The sequence below is a fragment of the Elephas maximus genome, chromosome 8 (assembly GCF_024166365.1).
Source record: "Elephas maximus indicus isolate mEleMax1 chromosome 8, mEleMax1 primary haplotype, whole genome shotgun sequence".
NCBI lineage: Eukaryota > Metazoa > Chordata > Mammalia > Proboscidea > Elephantidae > Elephas > Elephas maximus.
The window spans coordinates 111,820,395-111,847,630 of NC_064826.1; the positions used below are offsets into that span (position 1 = coordinate 111,820,395).

Consider the following 27,236-nt stretch of genomic DNA (forward strand, 5'->3'; position numbering starts at 1 on the left):
GCATATATCTTTTTTATTAAGGATTTATATTTTTGTTTGACCTAACCCCTACCAACTTCCTTCAAATCTCTTTTAGAAACTAATATACAATATGGCAATGTGAATTGCCTTTTCGCAATGTGAATACTCAAGAACTTGTTTGGAGTTGGAAGAGAACTGACAGGCACATAGTAAGCACTTAATTAGTGAGTTTGTTCACTTATTACTCCACAGCTGCATTTCCCAAACCATGGCCCATGAAATACTCTTCTGGGAGACGTTAGTAAGTACGGAAGGGAAAAAAGGTTTTGTGGTCAAATAAGTTTGAGAAATGCCACATATTAAATCCACCTCATGAAAATTCGAAAAGCATGTGAGCAGACTACAGTCGCTGAGAAGGCAAACAGAGCAGCAGAGAAGCCTCATCAATGTTATTCAATGCAGACTTCTTCTTCTGTGAGAATCAATCTCATTTTTCACAAAACGTCTATTAGCCACCAGCTGACGGCTGTTTCCTAGACCATCAGTAACATTGCTCTGAGACGGAGAAAATTAAGGCATTGCTATTCCCATTGAAGGAGCCCTAGTGGCACAGTAGTTAAGAGCTTGGCTGCTAACCAAAAGGTCAGCAGTTCAAATCCACCAGCTGCTCCTTGGAAACTCTATGGGGCAGTTCTACTCAGTCCTATAGGGTCGCTGTGAGTTGTAATCAACTCTATGGCAATGCCCCCTGCCCCCCTCATTTGACAGATAGGAAAGTTAGGACTCAAAGAAGTCATAGGACCAAATTCAGTATCGCCCAAGAAATGCTACTTGGCAGTAAGGCTTGAATTCAGGATTTCTGATTCCAAATTTCTCTATCCTCTCTACAACAATGTTTCCTTTCCATGCTCACTTGTGTTAATTTTTCAGGTATGAAGACTTTCCATAAAAACACAGACTACTAGGTTGTACCTGGTCTCTGGCCTCTTAAACCTTCCACTCCCAAAACTGGAGCCCACTGATGTTCTCTCTGCCACCCTGTAAACAACAGGCTCAGTGCCATTGCATTTCTTAGGGCCCATCCTAAAATAGACAAGAGGATTAAGAACCATTAGCTGCATGTTCTGGGCTCAGTGTCAAGTTACTAGGACAGTTGGCCTGGCTTTGAACTTGTTTCCCAGTTGTGATAAATCACCTTCTGTTATATTCCTAAAAACATTTACTCCCTTGTACTCAAGTCCCAATAACTGGGCTCTTGGCATTTTGCCTGAGTCCCTCCCTGTCTATTTCCCTATTTGGAACTCCTGAGTGCTTCTAGAAACAGGGTCTGCCTTGCTCTTTCCAGGAACCCTGCTGGTAACCAGTTCATGTGCTCAAGGACTTTCTTAGCCAGTGACTTGCCTATGATTGCTCACACCTATTTCTTTAGCTCAGTTCTACCTGTCTGCTGGATCAAGCATAATCACTCAAGAACTTCAAAGACCAACAGCTTGCCTAGATTTCACCATTGTAGTTCATTGCTACACTCTTCATCTATAATCTCCTCCCTGGCTGATTGAATTTTTTCCCACTTTCTCTGGAATAATCTGCCTGCCCACTTCCTGACTCGCCTGAACAGACAAATCCAGTGCCTGCCAGAAAATCTGCTCACCTTTTTAGCGAACTAAGCACATGGCACTTAAGAAACAGTCATTTGTTTAATAAGTATTTACTGGGTGCCTTCTATGTCTCAGTGGTAAGTACTGAGGGCAAGTCCAAATTCCTGACCTTGTGAATTAAGGTATAACACAAGGCCAGGTAGACACAAGTGCCAGAAAGGAAAACCAAGCAGAGAAAGGACTAAGAGACTGACCAGACTAGAGGGACTATTTCAGATAGAATCAGGAAAGGCAACTCTGAGGACAGACATTGGAGCAGGAATCTGAACAGATGAAATATAATAGGAAGAGAGTTCCAGGAAAGATAGCCATAGCTGCAAAGGCCCTGAGGTGATAGAAATGACAAGTAAGCTAACGTCAACCAGTGTATGCTAACAAGGGAAGGGACAAAGAAGAGGGCAGAAATGTAGCCCGATGTCAGGGCAAAGAAGGTCTGGATATGCATTAAAATGTGAAGGGAGTCATTGTTGGGAAGAACAAAAGGACATGATCTGTTGCGGTATCACATCAGAGTAAAAGGTCACTTTGTCTGCTGTGGACGGAACAGACTGCAGGAAGGTCTGGGTGACAGAAGGCTTTTCAGATGTCCAGGCAAAAAAGGCTTGATGAGGGCACTGGTGGAGAGGAGAAGTTGCCAGATCCAGGCAGGAACAGAAGTCAGGACTACTGATGAGGCTGACGAATGGATGCTTGACAGTGTCATGTATTATCCTGGGGGAAGTGCAGCTTGGCTGCGGAAATCAAGAGTTCAGATTTGGACATGGCAAGTGTGAGATTTGAACATGGTATTAGACATCCAAATGGAAATGTTGAACATACGAATATGGAGTTGAGGGTAAACATTAAGGCTAGACATAAAATTCAGAGGTCACCAGGGAAAGATGAGATTGAAATGGGGTAATATCACTTGGGGAATAACTGTAGGTTAAGAAGAGAACTGAAAAAAAAAATGAATCCTAAGACACTCAACTTTCTCCTTTGGGGACTTGGAGTAGAGCACAAGGAACCAATAAAGTAGCCTAAGACAAAGTGGTCAGAGAAGAAAGAAACCCAGGAGCATGTGAAGTCTGGAAGCCAAGTGAAGAAAATGAAAAACGCTGACCTGTGGGAGAAGACTATGAACCAGCCATTGGATTTTAGCCCATGGAGTTGGTTTGTGTCTTTGGCAATCATGTGATGGGGGCAAAAGCCTGACTCAAGTGGACTCAAGAGAGAATGGGAGTTAGTGAAGAGAAAACTTTTTTTTTTTTTTTTCCGGTGAATTGCAGAAACTGGAGGGAGGCAAAGTATAGGAGATTTCCCAGCTTGTTTGTGTGCTGCTGTAAGAAAAAAAAAAAAAAAAAAGTTGTAAATAAGCTTACCCATAAAGGAGAAAAAATTAATGCAGGAGGGGAGGTATTAGCAGAACCAAATTCTCAATTAGGCCACCAGACGTGGGTTCTAGCGCATGGGTAGGAGGCGGTCTTAGAGGGCACAGACCCATTTGTTTACTGTCACAGGAGGGTACAGCAGGTCTAATAGAGGGGCCAGACACAGGTGAGTAGATAGATTCAGTGGTTTGAAAATGAAGACCTCTTCCACCTGATTTTCTTTTCACAGTGAAATGGGAAGGGAGGTCATAGAGTGAGGAAGGAGAGGCAGGTTAGAGGACTGACTAGCGAGGGGGGATGAGACAAGCTCTGAGGAGGAGGAAGAGCCAGCTGTGTAGGGAACTGGGAGAGGGCTGCCTGGCGACACAGGGCCACTGACCTGTTTGGATATTTAGCAAGTGCATGTCTCTCCAGGATCTCCCGAGCATTTTTACCCTAAAGACACAAAAAGCAACAGGGAAAGAGCCTAAGGCTAAAACGTTTGAATCTTTAGAAGTGACTATAAACACTCTCTTGATATGTTTCAAATATGTGCCAACACAGAAGATAAAGAAAACAAGAACAGCAAATATGTGACATATTAAAAGATACCCTAATCCTCTTTCTATCTTATCAGTCACCCTTGAATGGAATGAGTTCTGCCTTTCCGGTCTTTTTCACATGCTTTGCAAGGGAAGACAAAAAACTTCAGGCATTCTGTTACATGATGATTACAAATATTTAAGGTGATTAAAAGCACTGAGATAACCAGGCATTTCAAACATTTAAAAATATGCATTTGTAGGAAATGAAAGAAAGGAATGCCTTTCTTTCCTAGCCTCTCAAGAAATGATGCATTTGGTTAAAACGGTCAAGGAAATAATAACCTCAGATTTTTAGAATAAATAACATTTCAGTTCAGGTTCCAGTTTGTAATATCAAGATCGCAAATGTGTAGCCTGCAAATCTTTTCCCAGGAGCTTAAAGCTCATACACACATCTAATTTATCGGTATAATAAGGCAGGCGTGGATATCTTAGCCTGTTTTGCAGATGGAGAAGGCATAATGCAAAAGGGCTGGTCTTGTTCAAGGTCATATAGTGGCTCAACAGCACAGTTGCAACTAGACATAAAGGTCTGCCGGCAGAACAAAAAATAAAATAAAAACAGCTCTTTAGTTGGAACCCAGTCTTTCACTACTAGCACTTGAAAATACTATTTCTGTTTTCTTTCCACCTACATAATTATTTATATTTGTGTTTATAAAGGAATTTTATTTCATTATCCATCATAGATCTCATCCACATTTAAGAATTTCCTTGAAGTGATATTCCAACACCATAGAGAAAAATTGATTGTGATATGTTTGAGAGAATTAGGTCCCCAATTTAAAAAGCAATTATTCTCATTGACATCTTTTTTGGCAGGAAGCCAGGAGATGGCATCCTGGGCTAAATTAATAGAGTCATGGTAATGACAGGGCGGCCAGGAAGAGCTCTGAACCAGGAGGCAGCAGCACATCTGAGTTCTGGTCCCAGTCATAACTGCCAGCCATGACTATGGACAAGTACTTCCTCTGTCTCTGAGTCCCCGGCTCCTCTCTACAAAACAAATCAGAACAGGTGTGGTCAGAGACCGGAAATTAGGATTATTATATACCAAACCAAAACCAAACCCCTTGCCATCCAGTTGATTGTGACTCACAACAACACTATAGGACAGAGTAGAACTGCCTCATAATGTTTCCAAGGAGCAGTTGGCGGATTCAAACTGCCGAACTTTTGGTTAGCAGCCTGAGCTCTTAACAACTGTGCCACCAGGGTTCCAGGATTATGGAATCTACAAATTTTAAAAAGCTATCAACTATTTCAATTATTTTCCAGTTCACTATGTCTGCAGGTTACTTCTCACAAGCCCCCAATTTGCAAAGACTATGTAGATTAAGGAGTCCCTGGTGGTGCAAACAGTTAAGCGCTTAGTTACTGATGGATAGGTCAGCAGTTTGAACCCACCCAGAGGTGCCTCAGAACAAAGGCTTGTCAATCTGCTTTCAAAAGGCCATAGCCATGAAAACCCGATGGAGCACAGTTCTACTCTGATACACGTGGGGTCATCGTGAGTTAGAATCAACTCAACGGCAACCGGTTAACTGGTATTAGGTTAATGCCCAACTCTAACACTCTGTGATTTTCTTGTTCTAAGAATCACATGTTGGTGAAAGAAGTAATCTATTTGCTCTTATATGGCGGGTCAGTGAAATTCTGGAGCCTTGGGTTGCCTCTGAGACTAGATTTAACAGAGGCAGGCACTGGAGAGCCCCAGTCATTGGCCCCGCTGGTGAGGCCAGGCTGTATATGTCACACGTCACCCTGCTATCTGGGTTTCGATTGGCTTCACAGTTCCCTGGGCTGGTTCTGCACCTAATGTTGGAGTGAAAGAACCGCCCTGACTAGGAAGGCTTTGCCATTCCCACTGAACTTGCTTCCTTCTCCTGCAGCTTTAGTCAGGCTTCCCATCACAAGGGCCAAGCTATGTTGTGCTCAGTGGTTTGCTATAGATTTCTGGTCAGCTGTGCACTACACAACTGTAGCAACTTACTGTTGTTAGTTGTCATCGAGTCGATTCTGACTCATGGTGACATCCTGTGGCAACTCCATGTGCAGAGCAGAACTGCTCTATAGGGCTTTCAAGGCTGTGACTTTTCGGAAGCACACTGTCAGGCCTGTGTTCCTAGGTGCCTCTGGGTGGGTTCGAACCATCAAACTTTCAGCTAGTAGTTGAGCGTTTCACCATTTGCACCACTCAGGGACTCCAACTACAGAAATGCAAAAGGCAGATGGTACCATAGCAACTCCAACCTACAGGAATTTTCAGTCTTATATTGACAGGCAGGTGACAGTTCCACAACCCTCATCTTTTCAACTCAGAGCAGACAAACCTTCTCAAGGTTCACTTTTGCCAACCTGCCCACAGGGCGTGACTCTATTCTGAGGATTCCCTGATTCCCTTGCTTATTCATGCACACAGCCAGGGCTGGCTGCACCTGCGTGTGACCTATGCAGTCACACAGAACCCTGCATTCAAAAGGGCCCCATGTGCCCTTTATTGGTCTGCTGTCGCCCTCTTAAAATTCTTAATAATTTTACCTCTGACCTTGTTTTATGTAAGTGAGAGCTGATGAGAAATGGAATACATGCATGAGCAGAGGAGATACACAGAAGAAAGGCAAGAGCCTTCTATTCCTGTGGTTTTAACAGCATTTCCCTCCACTTTCAGAACAAGGGTCCCCTCGTTTTCATTTTTCACTGAACCTCTCAGATTATTTAACCAGTCCTGCCTGCAGACGTAGCCTTGTGACCTTAGTCTGCTTCAGGAGGAAACTTACCCTTCATAACCTCTAACCACAACCTTTGCTCCGTGCTTGCTGCTGACTTTAATTTGCATCATCCTATTTTAACTGGAAGCAGAACATGACATCTCTCTAAAGACCATCTTAAACCCAGGATACCTTATAGTTTTATTCCTTCTACTCTCAGAAGGCCCTTGGCAGACCCCCTATGATGACAGTGCTGCCAATCTTTTCTCTTTCTTGCCACTTGTGGTCTTCCCCTGTTTTTGTACAGCTCAGTAAACTGACTGCAGAGAGAAAGGAGTGGGTAAAGATGGAGGCCCTGGACAGAGCCAGCTGGAGAAGTTGGGAGCCTAGCAGTCAGGCGGGGTTCTGCAGGATATCAAAAAGTGCCCTCCTTTATAGAGCCCAAAACCCAAGTCAACTAAGAAGGCTTCATTCTGACTCATGACAACCCCATGTGTGTCAGAGTAAAAGCGCTCCATAGGGTTTTCGATGGCTGATTTTTGAGAAGTAGATCGCCTCTTGATGGACTTGACCTCCACCTTTTTGTTAGCAGTGAGCATGTTAACCATTTGCACCACGCAGCAACTCCCAGGATTTTAGAACACAGGAAACCCTGTGTCACAGATACTGCACAAACCAATACTTATGGAGTACTTAGCAGTGCCAAGCATGCTGGGGATGGGGCATGAAGGACAGAGAGGGCTCTGCCACCATGAAACTCATTGGCCTCGGGTGGGACCTCAGACTAGCACCAACTGAGCTCTTAACCTATTACTAGGTGGAAGTTACCGGGTGGAACCCCCCAGGTTTTGCTCAGTGTGACTTGTATTAGCCAGTAAATGAGAGACTGAGGTGGGAGAGTGTAAAGATGCCTTTATTTCGGTCGCACAAGGAAAAGAAGGAATCAAGGCCGTTGCTGCCAAGCTGCTTCCAGAGGGCAAGGGAAAAAGTTATTTTTAAGGGGTTTACAACTACTGAGTTCATACAACTTACATCAGCAACATTCTTAATCATACCATGCAGGCGCCAGGATTTTCACAGAGCAGGCCAAGCAAAAGAACTACAACTTTAATGCAAAAATGGCGAGGCCAGCCAAGCAAGCTGCAGGGGAATTTTCTACAGCCTAGGGACCTCTGTATTAAACCCACAGCCAGGCACTGCGCTGAGAGCATTCCATGAGGAAACTCATTGGGGGAGTAGATCTTTGCGTACCCATTTCACATATGAAAAATCAGTTACTCAAAAAGTACCTGGTGGACAAAAAAAGACCAAACTTACTGGTCTGACAGAGATTGGAGAAACCCTGAGAGTATGGCCCCTGGGCACACTTTTAGCTCAATAATGAAGTCATGCCTGAGGTTCGCCCTTCAGCAGATAGCCAGGCCCATAAAGCAAAACGAGACTAAAGGGGCACATCAGCCCAGGGGCAAGGACTAGGAGGCAGGAGGAGACAGGAAAGCTGGTAATGGGGAACCACAAGCAAGAGTGTTGACATGTGGTGGGGTTGGTAACCAATGTCACGAAACAGTATGTGCACTAATTGTTTAATGAGAAGCGAGTTTGTTCTGTAAACCTTCATCTAAAGCACAATGGTGATAATAAAAAAGTAAGTAGTGGAGCTGAGACAGTCTGTCCGTTACCACGTATGTTCCTCCAGGGCAGGGACACTGTCTCATTCTGCCCAGTATTGCCATTGTCGCCATAAGACCTCACAGGGACATGTGCATTAAAGGGATTGGATTGTACTTCCTCCCACTCCCCCGCATTAAATCCACAGAAAATCCACATAATAGGTCATTGTCTTTAAATCACTGCAAATATTTTTTCTTAATCACTGGCCACTTTGTGTTACCTGGACACCAGTTTTAACACATACAAGGGCTGGCTTCATGTGACCCCCCAGCACTGCCTTTCACCCTAATCAGAGTGACTATTGTCTTCCCATCTTAACTGTTTCCTTTGTACAAAATGAGCATGTGTTCACACACTCGCATACATACATGCGCATACACACACACATACTCCTTGTGGGGCTCCTCAGATCCAGCTCACATTCTACATCTTTTCAGAAAGTGGAGGGTCTTTCAGGCCTTCTCTGGACTCCTACCTCACTTCCCAAAGAGAACTCACTTCTTCCTTGTAATAGATAATTTTTCTTTTAGAACAATATCTTATCTTTCTAACAAAACTTATAATCTCTAAAAGTAGGGCCCTTGGCTATATACCCCGTGCTGTCTGCTTCCATAACCAATACGTACAGACACAGTGCAGAGGTTTTCACCCAGGCTTATCAATCCGGTAATGCATCACTTGTTAGGATCCCACGATGTAGCATTACTGATGATGAGTTCTACCTACTTCATTCCTTCATTAAATAATTAGAGCTCTTTCTACAATACAGGCATATGAAAGACCAATTCAGACTTCTTACTGTGTAACATCTTCTACTTGGACATTGTGATTTGATCAGTCAATTGGATCAAATTGATTTCATTTATTTCTACTAGAAAATCTTCCTAAAACAAGTCTTTAATGGGTTATCTTAGAAAAAAAAAGAGAGAGAGAGAGAGATTATTTGAGAACGACTAAAATCAATTCGGGATTCACTTAGTTGGAGTTAACATTTCAAATAATTACGTAGAGTCTATACAAGTGTTATCCAGGAGTGAGCATTCAATGGGAATGGCGAGACGCAGACACACTGAATTTCAGTCCTATCCCAAGTTCTGGGTGTCTTCAACTAATGTCTACTTCTTTACCCTTCTGTATACAGGTTTGTTGGTTGTTTCTTTTGTTCTTTTTTATATGTCTTTTGTAATGGGCTTACAAATCCTACAAATCCCTTCTGCACTGACTTAATGTCCAGTCCTAATTTCGCAGTCATTGCACAATAATCATCTTGAGATGAGTTAGGACTTGGATGCCAGCATTCTCCAAACTCTCTTTTATTACCTTGTTCTAGTGCTCCACACTCAGTTCATACCTATGCTCTTTCTGCATCCACATTCAATGTCCTCACTTCTCTGCCCCTTCATTTTTATAGGCCTCTGACATAATGGTGAAGTCCCTGGATGGCACAAATGGTGAATCGCTCGACTACATACCAAAAGGTTGGTGGTTCGAACCCACCCTGAGGCACCTTGGAAGAAAAATCACAGCCTTGAAAACCCTATGGAGCAGTTCTACTCTGACACATGGGGCGGCCATGAGTTGGAATTGACTCTGTGGCAATGGATTTGATTTGGGTTTTGACACTGTGATAAGGAGCAATGAGCCTGGTGGCTGACTCCCCAGGTTTGAGGCTAGCTCTATCACTGAAGAGCTGGCTGATTTTGCTCATGTACTTACCCTCTCTGCCCTATTTTCTCATTTTTCAAATGGGAGAACGGTGGTCCCTCCTTCCCAGGGTGGTGTGAGAATTCTGTGTGCTACTGTGCAGAAAGTGCCATTATTATCATAACTGGCCACCTGCCCCTCAGGACAAGTCTAAGTTCTATAAAAGTGCTCACTTGGCTGCCTGACCAGAGGACAAATGACATTACCTGTCACACTGATCCCTGGCTGCCTTAACTAGCATGGCACAACATTGATTCTCATTGCAACAACTCTTGGTTGGCTCTGTCTCCCCCTGTTTTAGGGTGAGAAGTGGTATTTCCCAGTACAGGCACATTTCCTCACCACCAGATGGGATATCCATACTCTGTCCTCTTATTTCTATTCAGAATAGCTTTCTTGTCAGAGCAATAGAAGAAAGGGCTCACACCCAACTCAAAAGCTGTCTCTTTGCTCTTGTGCCTGAGAACAAAACATTAAAACTTCCAATGCTTTTAAACTATGTTATGACCACTAACTAAGGACTATATTTGTACCTTTATTTCTATGTTTTTATTTACACACCCCACCTTAGTCTAGAAAGGATTTAATACAATTTACAACATTCCCTGTAATAAGCAAGATAAAATAGATTTTAAAAAAAAATGTTGTTGTTGTTGTTAGCTGCCGAGGAGTGGGTTCTGACTCATAGCGACCAATGAACAACAGAATGAAATACTGCGCAGTCCTGCGTCATCCTCATAATCGTTGATGTGCTTGAGCCCATTGTTGCAGCCACTGTGTCAATCCATTTCATTGAGGGTCTTCCTCTTTTTTGCTTACCCTCTATTTTACCAAGCATGATGTACTTCTCCAGGGACTGGCCCCTCCTGATAATGTGTCTAAAGTACATGAGACGCAATCTTGACATTCTTGCTTCTAAGGAGCATTCTGGCTGTACTTCCTTCAAGACAGATTTGTTGGCTCTTCTGGCAGTCCATGGTATATTCACTATTCTTCTCTAACACCATAATTCAAAGGCAGCAATTCTTCTTTGGTCTTCTTTATTCATTGTCCAGCTTTCACACACATATTAGGCAATTGAAAACACCATGGCGTGGGTCAGGAGCACCTTAGTCCTCAAAGTGGTGACATCTTTGCTTTTTAATTCTTTTAAGAGGTATTTTGCAGCAGGTTTGCCCAATGCAATGTGTAACTTGATTTCCTGACTGCTGCTTCCATGGGTGTTGATTTTGGACCCAAGTAAAATGAAATCATTGACAACTTCAGTCTTTACTCCATTTATCATGAGGTTGCTTATTGGTCCAGTTGTGAGAATTTTTGTTTTCTTTAAGTTAAGGTGTAATCCACACTGAATTCTGTAGTCTTTGATCTTCATCAGTAAATGCTCCAAGTCCTCTTCATTTTCAGCAAGCAAGTTGTGTCATTTGCATATTGCAGGTTATTAATGAGTTTTCCTCCAACTCTAATGCCATGTTCTTCATATAGTCCAGATTGTTTGCTCGGCATACAGATTGACTAAGTATGGTGAGAGGACACAACTCTGATGTACACCTTTCCTGATTTTAAATAATGAATTATCCCCTTGTTTTGTTCCAACAACTGCCTCGTGGTCTATGCACAGGTTCCACATGAGCACAATTAAGTGTCCTGGAATTCCCATTCTTCACAATGGTATCCATAATTTATTATGATCCAAAGAGTCCAATACCTTTGCATAATCAATAAAGCACAGGTAAACATCTTTCTGGTGGTCTCTGTTTTCAGCCAAGATCCATCTGACATTAGCAATCATATTGCCTTTCCACATCCTCTTCTGAATCTGTCTTGAATTCCTGGCAGTTCCCTGTCAATGTACAGCTGCAACCAGGCTCAGGAAAATTTTGCTTTCATGTGATATTAATGATATTGTTTGGTAATTTCTGAATTCTGTTGGAACATCTTTCTTCGGAGTGGACACAAATATGGACCTTTTCCAGTTGGTTGGCCAGGTAGTCGTCTTCCAAATTTCTTGGCATAGACAAGTGATGCTTCAGTACTGCATTCGTTTGTTGAAACATCTCAATTAGTGTTCCATCAATTTCTGGGATGCACTGGGTTTGGGTTTGTTTTTTGTCAATGCCTTCAGTGCAGCTTAGACTTTTTCCTTCAGTGCTATTGGTTCGTGACCATATGCTATCTCTTGAACTGGTTGAATGTCAACCAATTCCTTTTGATACAGTGACTCTGGGCTTTCCTACCATCTTCTTTTGATACTTGCTGCATCATTTAATATTCCCCCCCCCAAGAATTCTTCAATATTGAGTCTCTCTTCAGTTCTTTCAGCTTGAGAAACACTGAGTGTGTTCTCCCCATTAAAAAATTTAGGTATCAAAATTAAGACTGAAGGAAGTAGAAGTAACAACAGGATGGGATAAGGAGTTCGTTTGAATACTCAGCTGTGACTGTCGCTATAAGTGGGCCATAAATATTTTCTTCTCAGCAGCGAGCAGTTGGTGCAAAGAGGGAAAAAGTTCCAGGGTTTCCAGGGTTTATAAGATGAAAAATATGACTGGCATTGACATTCAGACCTGAGAGAATTTTTTCTTTGGGCCCTCATGAGAGGATGCTGTGAATTTTAGTTTCCTAGGGCTATTAGAACAAAGTACCACAAAGTGTGTGACTTTAAAGAATAGAGATTTATTCTCTCAGAGTTCTGGAGTTTTTGAGTCCAAATTCAGAGTGTTGGTGAAGCCATGAGCTCTCTCTGTCCTCTGTAGGGGAAGATCCTTCCTTGTTTCTTCCAGCTTAGAGTAGCTCCGGGCATTTCTTGGAGTTCCTTGACTTGTAGATGCATCTTCATGTGGCAATCTCCCGGTGTGTCTCTCTGTGTTCTCCTCATTTATAAGGACAGCACAAAGGTTGGATTAGGACCTATACTACTTTTGGTTAACTTAGTTGAAAACATCTTCAAAGACCCTATTTCCAAGCAAAGTCACATTCACAGGTACTGGGGATTAGGACTTCAACATATCTTTTGGAGGGACACAAATCAATACAAAACATTGCATAAAATGGACACCTCTTACAAATAGTAGATGTCTGTTAAATATTCATTGAGCGACTGTTTTTCAACTGGTATTCCATCAATTCCTGGAGCCTTGTTTTTCGCCAGTGCCCTCAGTGCAGCTTGGACTTCTTCCTTCAGTACCATAGGTTCTTGATAATATGCTACCTCCTGAAATGGTTAAAAATTAACCAGTTCTTTTTGGTACAATGACTGTATGTTCCTTCCATCGTCTTTTGATGCTTCCTACATACTTTAATTTTTTGCCCATACCCACAGATGCCTTCAATATTACAACTCCAAGCTTGAATTTTTTCTTCAATTCTTTCAGCTGAAGAAATGCTGAGCACGTCCTTCCCTTTTGGCTTTCTAACTCCAAGTCTTTGCACATTTCATTATAATACTTTACTTTGTCTTCTCAAACCCTCCTTTGAAAGCTTCCATTAAGCTCTTTTACTTCATCATTTCTTCTGTTTGCTTTAGCTACTCTGCACTCAGAAACAATTTTCAAAGTCTCTTCTGACATCCATTTTGGTTGTTTCTTTCTTTCCTGTCTTCTTAATGACCCTTTGCTTACTACATGTGTGATGTCCTTGATGTCACTCCACAACTAGTCTGGTTTTCTGTCATTAGTGTTCAACGCATCAAATCTATTCTTGACATGGTATCTAAATCCAGGTAGGATATATTCAAGGTGGTACTTTGACTCTTGTGGACTTGTTTTAATTTTCTTCAACTTCAACTTGAACTTGTATATGAGCAATTGATAAAACCCCTGGCCTTGTTCTGACTAATAATATTGAGCTTCTCTATCGCTGCTTTCCACATATGTAGTCAATTTTATTCCTGTGTATTCCATCCAGTGAGGTTCACAAGTAGAGTCATCATTTATGCTGTTGAAAAAAGGTATTTCCAATGAAAAAGTCATTGGTCTTGCAGAATTCTATCATGTGCCCTCCAGTGTTATTTCTATCACCAAGGCCATATTTTCCAACTACTAATTCTTCTTCTTTGTTTCCATCTTTCACATTCCAATCACCAGTAATTATCAGATGCTTCAATAAATGGATGTAACACTGGAAGAAATCACTTGTCTACACCAAGAAATTTGGAAGACAGCTATCTCAACTGACTGGAAAAGATCCACATTCTTTGCCATTCCAAAGACAGGTGATTCAGCAGAGTGCAGAGATTATCAAACAGTATGGGTTTTATCACTAATGTCACATGCAAGCAAAATTTTGCTGAAGATAATTCAAAAACAGCTGTAGCTGTACATCAAGAGAGAACCGCGAGAAATTCAAGCTGTGTTCAGAAGAAGATGTGGAACAAGGGATATCATTGCTGATGTCAGAAGGACCTTGGCTGAAAGCAGAGAATACCAGAAAGATGTTTACCTGTGTTTTATTCACTACGTAAAAGTATTCAACTGTGTGGATCATAGCAAATTACGGATAATATTGTGAAGGACAGGAATTCCAGGACACTTAATTGTACTCATGAGGAAGCTGTACATAGGCCAAGAGGCAGTTATTCAAACAAAACAAGGGGATACTGGGTAGTTTAAAATAAGAAAAAGTGTATACCAGGGCTGTGTCCTTTCACCATGCTTATTCAATCTGTATGCTGAGCAAATTACCCAGGACTATATGAAGAAAAACACAGCATCATGATTGGAGGAAGACTCTTTCGATACGCAGATAACACAACCTTGCTTGCTAAAAGTGAAGAGGACTTGAAGCACTTTCTGATGAAGATCAGAGACCACAGCCCTCAGTACGGATTACATCTCAACATAAAAAAAAAAAAAAAAATCATTACAACTGTACCAATAAACAATGTCACAATAAATGGCAAAGAAATTGAAGTTGTCAAGAATTTCATTCTTCTTGAATCGACAATCAATCCCCATGAAAACAGCAGTCAAGAAATCAAAGAACATATTGCATAGGGCAAATATGCTGCAAAAGACTTCTTTAAAGTGTTAAAAAAAAAAAAAAAAAGCAAAAATATCACTTTGAAGATTACGGTGTGCCTGACCCAAGTCATGGTATTATCATTTACCTCATATGCATGCAAAAACTGGACAATAAAAACAGAAAACCAAAGAAGAATTGAGGCATTTGAATTGTGGTGTTGGCAAAGAATACTGTATATACCATGAACTACCTGAAGAATGAACAAAGCTGTCTTGGGAGAAGTACACCCAGAATGCTCCTTAGAGGTAAGAATGGCAAGACATTGTCTCATGTACTTTGGACATGTTATCAAGAGGGACCAGCCCCTGGAAAAGAATATCATACTTGGTAAAGCAGAGGGTCAGAGTAAAGAAAAAGACCCTCAGTTGGATGAACTGACACAGTGGCTGCAACAATGGGCTCAAACATACCTACTGTTAGGAGGATGACACAGGACCAACAAAATTTCATTCTATTATACATGGGGTTGCTGTGAGTCGGAGCCACCTCAATGGCACCTAACAACAACACAGTGTTTCACTCTCTTATCTAAAAATATTAAAATCAAAATAATAAAGCTAGTGTATTTTTTTTTCCTGGTGTCTCTTCCTAATTTTACATCTTTTTTTATAAATTTAAGGGTTTTACCTGAAAGCTTTTCTTTTTTCCGAAGTGTGCATCCTCTGCCATATTTTGAAGTTGAGTTTTCTTTTTGCATTTCTATTAATGTTGTTCACTTTCAAAGTTAGATAACAGATGCATCAGCTTTTGAGTAGGAGGTTTACAGGAGTCACGCTGCCTAAGTAAGCTGCTCTCTTCATTTTAATGCATATGGGCATTTTCCTCAGTAAGGTTCACTGTAAAGAGAAAATAATGGCAACCACGAAATAAACTATGCACTCCAAAAATCTGATTATTAAATCTGAGCCTATGTACATGTTGATATTTATTTAAGTGATCTCTTTCTGAATTACGAAAACATCGATGCCATTCCCCTCTTCTCAAATTCCCTCTCTCATTTCCTTTGGGTTAATTCTACCAAGTATCGTGAAACGTATGCACAGCCCACACCTAGGAAGACAGTCTTGTATTTGAGTCCCTGGAATGGAATTTTGTTGCAGATGATTTACAAAAAACAGATAATAAATGATTTTTTAAATTTAGAATTTAAATAGTTAGCGTTTGTAGTCTTTGTATTATTGTTAGTATTATTTAGAATCATTTTCTCTTTTATTTTTCACTGTTTAAATCTTATGTAATTTTTTTTATCACCCAAAGTAGCTAGCATGATGTCTACTAAGAGTTTAAGACTGAAAAAACAGGAAGTAAAAATCACTTTAAATCTCAATCTGTTCACCCACTCGAAAAACAAAAGTCCTAACCGTCTTTAAAATTATGCCTCACTGAGGGCCTTCAGCCGTGTGAGAGCCGCCCGCCGCTGATGGACAGAGTTGACCATCGCTTCTGCCATTCGATCAGGCTCTCGATCCTGTGGTGAAGGGAAAGACATTTTTGTTGAACAAGCCATTAAGTATTTCCAAGTGAAGCACTTTCTGAAAGCATAATCGAGGCGTGGTGAGTTTAGGGGAAGCATTTCTGGGCTTGCTGTGGTCCAACAGTGACACCCAGTGGCTGAAGGGCACTTGCATGCTGCAGAAATCTTTCACTTAGTGAAGAAAGTCTGATGAAAAAGTCTTTGGGAATAGTCATCCTGGGGAAGACTTCTTGGAAAAGAAGGTAACAAGTATAGGGTGGGCAGCCATGTGTGGGGGGCTGTAGGCACACTCAGGCCTCAGGACTCCATTCACTTGGTCTGTACTAGGGCAGTGTTTCGTTCTGTGATACATAGGGTCTCTATGAGTCGGAACCAACTCAATGGCATCTAACAACAACAGCAACAGGGCTGCCCAGAAAGCAAAAGGACGCCTTCTGGTACCGCATGGTTGATTCAGACAGCAGAGTGGTGCTAGTCTTACAACCAGGCCTTTCCTAGGGTTGATTCTGACTCGTAGTGATCCCATGTGTTTCAGAGTAGAACTGTGCTCTATGGACATTTCAGCAGCTGTGATCTTTTGGAAGTAGATAACAGGCTTTTCTTCCAAGGTGCATCTGGGGGGATTCAAACTGCTAATCTTTCAATTAGTAGTAGCCAAGCGCTTAACTGTGCCACCCAGGAACTCTGTGTGTGTGTGTGTGTGTGTGTGTTGTGTATGTACTACATATATATGTTTGGGGGATCCCTGGTGGTGCAGTGGTTAAGAGTTTGGCTGCTAGCCAAAAGGTCAGCAGATTGAATCCACCTACCACTCCTTGGAAGTGCTATGGATCAGTTCTACTCTGTCCTGTAGGATCGTAAGAGTTGGAATCAACTCAACAGCACTGGTATATACATATATACGTAGGTATGTGTGTGTGTGTATAAATACATATATGAAGCCCTGGTGGCACAGTGGGTAAAAGCCTGGCTGCTAACCAAAAGGTCGTTAGTTTGAATCCACCAGCCACTCTTCTGAAGCCATATGGGGTAGTTCTATTTTGTCCTATAATCGACTCGAAGGCAAAGGGCTTCATATATATATGCGTGTGTGTGTGTAAATATATATAAGATATCTATATAGATATATAGATATAGCTACTAAGGGTTCCAGTTTCCAGTTCATACATGCACAGGTTTATTCCAAACAAAAACATGTTTAAACATGTCTCTTCGATCAGTAAATGGCTGCAGACAAGTTCTCTCAGTAACACACTTGCCTTGGTCTTGTTAGGGTGCTTTCAAAACAAGGATATACTTTGTGCCATGGGGGGAAAAATGATTTTGAGGTCAGGGCTAATACCAAATTTTTAACAAAACTCAAGTGGACATCTTCCCAAACCACTGAAGCTTTGCAACAAGTTTATGGGAATTCTGCCCCACATAAAACAACAGTTTTTAGATGGACTGAGCACATTAACTAAGGAAGGTTGGAAAGACCTCAAACTAGCCAAGAGGAAGAAGATTGCTCAGAAAGTTGACTATTTGGGGGGACTCCAAAAAGGTAATCTTGATAGATTTTCTCAAAGGGCACAGGATGATCACAGGGGCTTATTATGAAGAAATTTTAAGAAATTTTGATAACTGCGTTGGTGAGAAAAAGGCCAGGAAACTTGTACCGAGGAATTTTTTTTTTCCATTACAACAATGCATCTCCTTATTCTTTGAGGATAGCAAGTGCTGTCCTAAGAGAATTTAGTTGGGAAACCTAACTCCATTCACCCTACAGCCCTGATCTTGCTCCTTTAGACTTCTTTTTGCTCCCAAAACTCAAAGAACATTTAAAAAGAACATTATTTGATTCCTTCGAGGATGCCAAAACTGCCATTTTGGCGTGGTGTAAATTGAAGAATGCAGAATTCTTTGGGGAAGGGTTAGAGAAATGGAAACACCACCTTCAGAAGTATATGGACCTAGATAGAAGATATGTCAAGAAACAAGAGCTTCACATTTTGATATTTTTGTTTAATAAAGATTTCCATGATTTTGTACCAATACTTTGTTAACTTACTCTCATACGTGTATGTATGCATGTGTATATATATACACATATATAGAGAGAGAGAGATTTATTTTAAGAAATTGGCTCATGTGATTGTGGGAACTGGCAAGTGCAACATCAGGCGACAGTCTGGAAACTCTGGCTATCTTGAGTCCAAACTCTTTAGGCCAGGCAGTGGGCTGTACACTCAGGCAGGGTAGTTATGATATGGTCTTTAGCAAGAATCTTTCTACCTAGGGAAACCTCAGTTTTTGGTCTTAAGGCCTTCAACTGATTGGATGAGGTCTACCCACATTGAAGTGTGATCTGCTTTACTTAAGGTCAACAGATTTAATATGTAATTAAACACGACATGTAAAGACCTTCACAGCAACATTTAGACTAGTGTTGGAACAAACAGCTGGGCACCATAGCTTAGCCAATTGGCACAAAAAAGAACCATCACAGCTTCTCTTTGATTTGCAGCTTCAATCAAGACTAAGAGAGGTTACATGACACACACACTAATTCAACCACACAATGACTTTGTAGTTGGGACAAAAACATGTGTCATCTACCTCCTAGGTCAGCATTTTTCTCCTTGACATCAAAACACATGATAAATTTGAGGGAGGCATAAAGAAGTATATAGAAAAAAGGTAAGATCTCTATGGGGTCTTAAAGTAATGTAAAACAGCTGTTCTAACTCAAGGAAGATTGTGCTCCTGACTCATGATCAACAAAGAGTTGCTTATTCAGTTAAGAATGTATTCGCACCACCATACTTCCTCTTAACTCTCAAAAGATGTTTGTGCTTTTATAGTCGGTAAAAGACAGGACACTGCAACAGAAAGACCAGTCAACTCAGATAAAGTGGGTGTGAACATGACTTTGATTGTCTATTAATTGTATAAGTTTAATCAATTTCCTTAAACATTCTGAACCCCAATTTCCTAATATGTTTTAAAACAAAAATAATTCTCATAGAGGAATTGTTGTAGTTAATGATATAAGCAAATTTAAAGTGCCCAGCACTTAATGCAACTCATTTATTTTTTTCTGACATTTTATTATGAAAAATTTGAAACATACAGAAAAGTCGAACACACTTTACAGCGAACACCCATATCACCACCATCAAGATTCTACAGTTAACATTTTACTATACTTGCTTTATCAGTTCTCTCTCCATCTAGCCATTCCTCTACACCATCAGCCCATCTTAGTATCTCTGAGTGCACTTAAAAGAGGCAGGCATCAGTTTACCTCTCACCATATACTTCAGCATGCATGTCATTAACTAGAGTGCAATATTTCTATAGTCCTTTTTTTTTTCTTGTGAGATAAAGTTTATATATAATGAAATGTACAAATCTGAAGTATGACATCTGATGAGTTCTGGAAAATGCTCACTCCTCACAACCGAAATCTCTTTCAAGATACAGAACATTGTCATCATCCCAAAGAGTTGCCTTATGACCCCTCCCAGTAAATTCCTGACCACTGCTGTCCTGATTCTTTTCACCATCCACTAGTTTTAGATAGATAGATGATAGAAAGAAAGATAGATAGGTAGGTAGGTAGGTAGATAGCCACCATTGAGTCTGCTCTGATTCATGACAGTCTTTTATACAACAGAATGAAATGTTGCCTGGTCCTGCTTCATGTCCATGATCATCGGCATGCTTGAGTCCATCGTTCCTACTACTGTGCCAATCCATCTCACCGAGGGTCTTTCTTGCACGTTGGTCTTCTACTTCACCAAACACATGTCCTCCTCTAGCAATTGATCACTCCTGATGATGTGTCCAAAGCAAACAAGTTGGACAGCGTTCTCTTGTGTTCCATAGGGTTTTCATGGGCTAATTTTCTGAAGCACATGGCCAGACCCTTCTTCTAGCCCATCTTAGTCTGGAAGGTCTGCTGAAACTTGTTCACCATGGGTGACCCTGCTGGTATTTGAAATACCAGGGGTCTCTCTTCCAGCATCACAGCAACCCACAAGCTACCACAGCACAACAAACTGACAGACAGATGATGGACCCTCATCTAAAATGGACCCAAAAAGACCCAGAACCTATGTCACATAACTGGAGACCTTACCTTGAGTGTTGTTGTTAGGTGCTGTCAAGTCGATTCTGACTCAGTGATAGGTGCCCATGTTATTAATCAACAATTGTATCCCCAAATATATGCATTCTTCATCATTGTTTGCATCTTAGTTTCTAAGAGAGAGTTGTATTAAAAAAAAAATGACAAATGTATACACGTGTACAATCCAAACCCAGCCCAAAACTCATGATGCAAAACGTTGCCATCAGCCCAGGAATCATTTTTTACTTCGACAATGAAAAGCTCTACCACCAGATGGCAGTAGTAATCCATCTTGTTGCTCTGCCTGCTACTCAAACCCACCAGCTTTAGCATTATCAGTGTTGCGTTCTGTATTCACGAGAATGCAATTTTTGCAGTCCCTGTCATTGATCTACTGAAGAAAAGACAAATAACCACTTTAGGGGGATATTAAGGAGAGAAATTCATGTGTCAGCCAAGGGTTAGAACTGGTGAGATGATTTTAGGAGGTGCTTCAAACCAAAAAACCAAACCCACTGCCATCGAGACAATTGAGGTGCTTAGCCCTGTCAAATAACAATAACATATGGTGACAATCTTAATTCTGAGAAACCAGTTGATGAGTTTTTTCATATTTTGACTCATAAACTACAATAATAGCTTCATGGCCCAAGCAAAACCACTAGAAATGTTCTCATAGTTACCTAAGAAACATTTCCCACAATTGAAACATTCCTGACTTCTCCCAATCTATCAATCCTAACCATTTCCCTGCCCTACAAGGCCTGCCTAAAACCACCCGCCCAAGCCTGATGCCCTACAAAAGTGCTCCCTGACTCCCTCAGACGGAGGCACTCCTAAGCTTTCCCAGTGGTGTGCTTTCCCTCGCCGCAGCTAGCTAAATAAATGTCTCCTTGTGATGGCAGGCATGGCCCATATGGCTTTCTCTCAGTGCACTTCAACAGTCCCTTTACTCTTCTGTTCCAGACCTTCTGATAATGCCAAGGAGAAAGCCCAGGCTCTTTCGGAGATCTCTAGCACTTCACGCTCTCCCCATTTAACAGAGAGAGATGCTCTTGGCTTGGAGCAGTAAGTAGCAACACCACCAACCAAAAAAACAAACCCAGCGCGGTCGAGTCAATTCCGACTCATAGCGACCCGATATCTGGCTAAAAATTTTTGACATACATGGTTTTCAAAGCATGTAGGTTTACAGATTGTTTATATTTATGTCAAATGATGATGTGTTTACATTGACAGTAGTGACGTATATTGTTCGTATGAAACAAACATATTTAAGTAAAATAATGTGAATGAATTTAAAGAATATTAAGTAAATATTAGCATATGTTACACTCAGATATGAGAGAAACATGAAAGGAATATATGAATGAGAAAAAGTTGGAGAAATGCTGAATTAGATGATTGCTTCAGGTTTTTTTGTTTTTAATGCCCATGGAATTTTATTAATAAAAACTAACAGTGCCAAGTTAAACAATTCAAACAATTAAAGTCTTTTTTATATCCCATAAAATATTACAGAAAAGTTTATTTGTGCTTCAGTAGAAAGACTATCATCTGAAAACAGGCAGCTAAGAGTAACTGTGCAAATAGGTTTTGTGAACAAATTTTAATTTTTTTTATAAATTCCTTTTTCTTTTTATAAGAAAAGAACTATTCAAAATGACTGACAAATTTTGAGTTAAAAAACTGTTAAAACATTCTTTATATTTATTTTCAACTTTATAATACATTACAGAAAGATGCTTATGACACAAATCCAACACTTGTTTCAGTACATGTCTTTAAATGATAGACTTATAAGTATGGTTAAACAACTATATAATAAAAAGTTTCCAAACTCTACCCACCCACCCACTGCCATCGAGTCAATTCCGACTCATAGCGACCCTATAGGACAGAGTAGAACTGATAGAGTTTCCAAGGAGTGCCTGGCGGCTTCGAACTGCCGACCTCTTGGTTAACAGCCGTAGCACTTAACCACTACACCACCAGGGTTTCCTAGTTTCAAACTCTGGCTGTAAGAAATCAGGCAAATTTTACTATAGGCAATAAACCACATTAAGCCTCCGAGGTAGTTTATACAGCTGCACCAGCATGCCAGTAAACTTTTACCAAACAAAATAAAACAAAAAACTTTGCAATTTGTATGCTGCAACAAACAGCCAAAAAAAAGGGGGGGGGGGCCGGGAGGGGAATGTAAACTCAATGGAATCACAAGTCAATATAATTTAAGGGAAAATAAAGTCATTATAAAATTTATGGCACCTAACGATTTGTTTTAAAAGGTGGAGCTTCGCTATTCTACTTGGTACTTCTCTGGACACTGCATGATTTCACAAAATAAAAACTCATGATGTAATCTTGCTATCCATCAGTTAGTAAAAAAAAAAAACCAAATCCAGTGCCCTTGAGTCGATTTCGACTCATAGTGACCCTATAGGACAGAGTAGAACAGCCCCATAGAGTTTCCAAGGAGCGCTGGTGGACTCGAACTGTAGACCCTTTGGTTAGCAGCCCTAGCACTTAACCACTACGCCAGCACCATTCAAAACACAGTGCAAATAAATGGCCACTCAGTGTACCGTTTTCCACAAAAGGATAGCATTTTATTTCCATTGATGTGGACCAAGTACAATTTCTTCAGCAAACTCAACAAGAATTGTTAAGGGGCAAAAAAAAAAAAAAAGAACTGAATTAAAAAAAAAAAATGAAAACATAAAATCCTAGAAAGTAAATAAAGATTCTGTATCAATACACTTGTATCAAAACACACATCCACACCACACTTAAAAAAAAAAAAAAAACCTACTAAAAATAATCCTTGCTTGCTATTGGACGTGCATATCTAAATTCAGTAGCTTACCAATATCTTCTTGGGGAAAGGCCAAAAACAAACAAAAACACACACATTTAAAAAATAAAAAGTTTCTCTTCCCTAAGCAATTTTTTTTTCCCTGGAGCTGAATTTGAAGGGGAGAAGGGAAATCTACAAGCCAAGAAAATTGGTCTTTATTGTCATTTTTATTAAAGTCATCATCATCGTCGTCGTCATTTTCCCTGACATAAGACACTGGTGGCTCCACCCTGAAGCCACTGTACTGAGATCCACTGGGCCTCATGGTCAACATTCTGTCCACTCCATTAGGCAAGGCACAGGCAGAAAGCCTTGTGCCATTTGGTGATGTGACAAATATACCACTGATTCATCCCTGAGCCATTTCTGTCACATAAGGTTCCAGTAGTTTAGGTACCAAACTTCCTGCCATTTTAAGGCCTCCAGCCGAACAGCTTCTTGATTCTTGTCCACAAGTCATTTCCATTCACTTTAATATTACTATATCATCATGGATTTCAAACATGTTGTCAAAATTAAACAGATACTCAAATTTGTCATTAGAAATACTGAAGTCAACCATGATTTTCTTGCTAGTGTTCATGATGATAAACTATAGGTGGGTGAAGGAGTTGGAGAGAGGTTGTCTGTTAGCTTGCTGCTCTGCTTGACAGTTTCTCTGCACCAGATTTTTTTTTTTTTAATTGTACTTTAGATGAAGGTTTATAGAACAAACTAGCTTCCCATTAAACAGTTAGTACACATTCTGTTTTTTGACATTGGTTACCAACCCCATGACATGTCAACACTCTCCCCTTCTCAGCCTTGAGTTCCCTATTACCAGCTTTCCTGTCCCCTCCTGCCTTCCAGTCCTTGCCCCTGGGCTGGTGTGCCTCTTTAGTCTTACTTTGTTTTATGGGCCTGTCTAATCTTTGGCTGAAGGGTGAACCTCAGAAGTGACTTCATTACTGAGCTAAAAGGGTGTGTGGAGGCCATACTCTTGGGGTTCCTCCAGTCTCTGTCAGGCCAGTAAGTCTGGTCTTTTTTTGTGAGTTAGAATTTTGTTCTACATTTTTCCTCCAGCTCTGTCTGGGACCCTCTGCTGTGATCCTCTTTAGAGCAGTCAGTGGTGGTAACTGGGTACCATCTAGTTGTACTGGACTCAGATTGTCTGCACCAGATTCTTCAAGGCAATTTTCTGTTGAAAAAGTTCTTGAAGTTGAGAATGTTTCTGTTTTATTCCTTCAAGTCTTCTCTGTCTCTCTACGTCTAAATTCTAACATTCCTGAGCCAAGTTAGTAGGCAGACCGATCCATTTGAATTCTTCTGCTTAGAGATGATGTTCATGGCCATTAAGACATTTAAGGCATCATAGACTCATTGTCTTATATTCTTCTGGTCATAAGCTGATTCATTTGGTAAAATACGGTTATTTGCAACACCGAACTCTGCAGCCAACTCATCTGCCACTTCATTATATGAAATGGTTCCTTTCTTCTGAACCTTTTCACAAAACTTCATTGAAAAATGCCTCAGACCCTTGCCGTTCTTCTCTCCTTTTCTGTTGCATTTGCCAGCAGACCAAGGTGAGGAGTCTGAAGCCTGGTTCTGAGATACAAAGTGTGTGTTAGGAGTGTGTGGACTTCCCACCAGGATAGTATTTGGTGCAGAAGGTATGTGAGGTGTACCAATTACCACTTGCTGTGCAGTGTTGACACTGGACTGTCCAAAAGTTTTTGGCAGGTGTTGTTTTCCAAGTATATTTACAGTAGAAGGATGAACAGCTACAAATGATACCACACGTTTTCCAGGACTATGATTCTGGTCTATAAAGATCTTTAGTTCTCTACTGGCTTCAATTAGACTGGCATAATTAAATATATATCAAATTCTGAAGTTATTTAGTTGAACAGAGAGTAGTAAAGGACCTGTTTGCCTTGATAAAGGGTTAACCTAATCACCGCACGTCATAACCACAAAAGGCCAACTTGTTTTTCAGAATCTGTAGAACTTCAAACAATAAGAAACTACATCAAAGGGTAGGACAGAGTGCTGTAACCAGTTCAATGGACTGTGGATGTGCATACCAAAACCAAATAACAATTTTCCAGGAAACAAGTTAAAAATCTACCCAATATCTTTGGTTGCACACATAACAAATTAAAAACAACCATTACACGACAGACCTGGGACCCCCTGAGCCAAGAAACCAAATTGTTAGAAAGGAAAAACAAGAAAAATCACTCAACTATGATCTTAGTTCTTTTTCTTTACTTTAACCATAGTCTGTAAGTAATTTACTCATAGGCGTGTGTTCCAATGACTATAAACGGCATGTTGAAAGACGCTTCCTGATGATTAATCAGCACCTGTCGAAATTCTACAAAAAGCACTTGTACAAAAAGATTGTACTTCTTTGGATTTTGGTCTGTTTATACCCTGAGTACTTGCAGCCCATTTCCCATTTTTGTTTTCTGATTGGTTGCAATAAAAACCTGTCGCAGAGGGCTTTAATGAAAGTTGTTACACAACAACAGTCTTTATCAAACGCTTGTGACTCAGGCAGCTCATTTATTAATAGAGTGAAAAAACAGATTCAAGGGCAGACAAACTAATGTATCAGGTTTAGATTTGTTTTTGTTTTGTTTTACATTCGCTAAAGTAAAATATTGCGGATGAACCTCTCTCTCACCACCATTTTAACTGCAGCCCTGGACAAAGTTTGTGCTCAGAAGAGTTGACTTAATTTACTGCTCTGTCTTGGGAAAGAGATTTACCATGAATTCAGTGTTAATGAAACATTCGCATGTGTCATCTCATTTATTGCTGTCTTCACAAACCAAGGAGGCAGGTAAGCTGACCTTCCTTCACAGATGAAAAAGCTAAAATTCAGAAAGTTTAGAAACTTACCCATAGTCACTCACTTTGCCAATGGCCCTAAGGCTTGTCTGCTGTCAGACACACAGCCAAAAGGCAATATCTGTTAGCTCTTTCCCCTTCTCTCCACAGATAAGAAAAAGCGGGCCTAAAAGAAAAAAGACTTCCTGAAACCACATAGCCTGTAGGAGTGTTGAAACTAGAACTTAGGACTCCTGATTTCAGATCTCATCCTTGCCTTGTATTTTTTCACTAGGCATTTTTTTTTTAATTGTCCTTAAATATGCTTTTCTTCATTTCTTCCTTTTTATATCATATTTCTTTTGTGAAAAATATTCTACTACTGGTATAATAAACTGATCTCATTTGTTAGAGACATTTGTCATAAATACCCAAATTTCCTCCTTTTTCACTGAATGCTCCTTGATAATTTCAGCTCTTCTGTCTTTTCTTGAATCTTAGAAGTAACCCTCGTTGCAAAGCCCAACCCTTTCACATCTGCATTTTATACCATTTCATCTCCCCCTCTTCCAGAAACATAGAAACACTATATTCTCTCATTTATTTCTGTACCTTTCTGCCATGGCAGCCTGGCTGGCCAAACCCAGTTCCTTCTTCTGGGCACACAGCTAGACTACATTTTTCATCTTTGCATCTACATAGGGGCCTTGAGTCGTTGTGCCCAGTTTCCACAGAGCAGAAGCCTGCATCATCACATGACTTGGCCGTGAAGACTGAGGGATCGTCTCCATGCCCTCCGTCTTTCACTCCTAGGCTGACTGGCTGCAGAGGGCCCAGGACTGGTCTCTGAGGCTCTTCTGAGAGCCACTGGATGACGGGTTGCTGATTCTGGCCATTAACCAATCCTGAGTAGTAGCCTGTACCTCTCTTTGTATCTTCCTTTTTAATTCCCTTCATACTGGTTCTTGGCTCATGCCTTGGAAATTTTCCAACATCTTTTTCATCCTAAGGAGGAAATATCTTCCCTGGATTCATATTTTTCCCCTCAAGTTTCTGACTTATTTTCTTCCAGAGCCACAGTGAAAAAATGCCCGCAAAGTAACTACAACAGTGCTTCTATACAGCTCATTTCTTAATGCTTCACTCTCTGGATTCCATCCATCTCCTTAACTGAAACCCTACAATCACCCTGTCACAGATCGTCAGCAAGCTAACAGCCACAGTCAAGAGTGTCCTCTAACCTCTGACCTTCTTTGACTTTTCTGTCACACTGCACAATCTTGACTAACCCTC

The 27,236-nt window shown here is 40.7% G+C and overlaps 1 pseudogene; it reads right to left on the reverse strand.

Annotated features, from left to right (window-relative positions):
- Positions 1-16,053: 16,053 nt before the first annotated feature.
- On the reverse strand, positions 16,054-26,900 carry LOC126081599 (transcription factor Dp-1-like; annotated as a pseudogene).
- Positions 26,901-27,236: the final 336 nt, after the last annotated feature.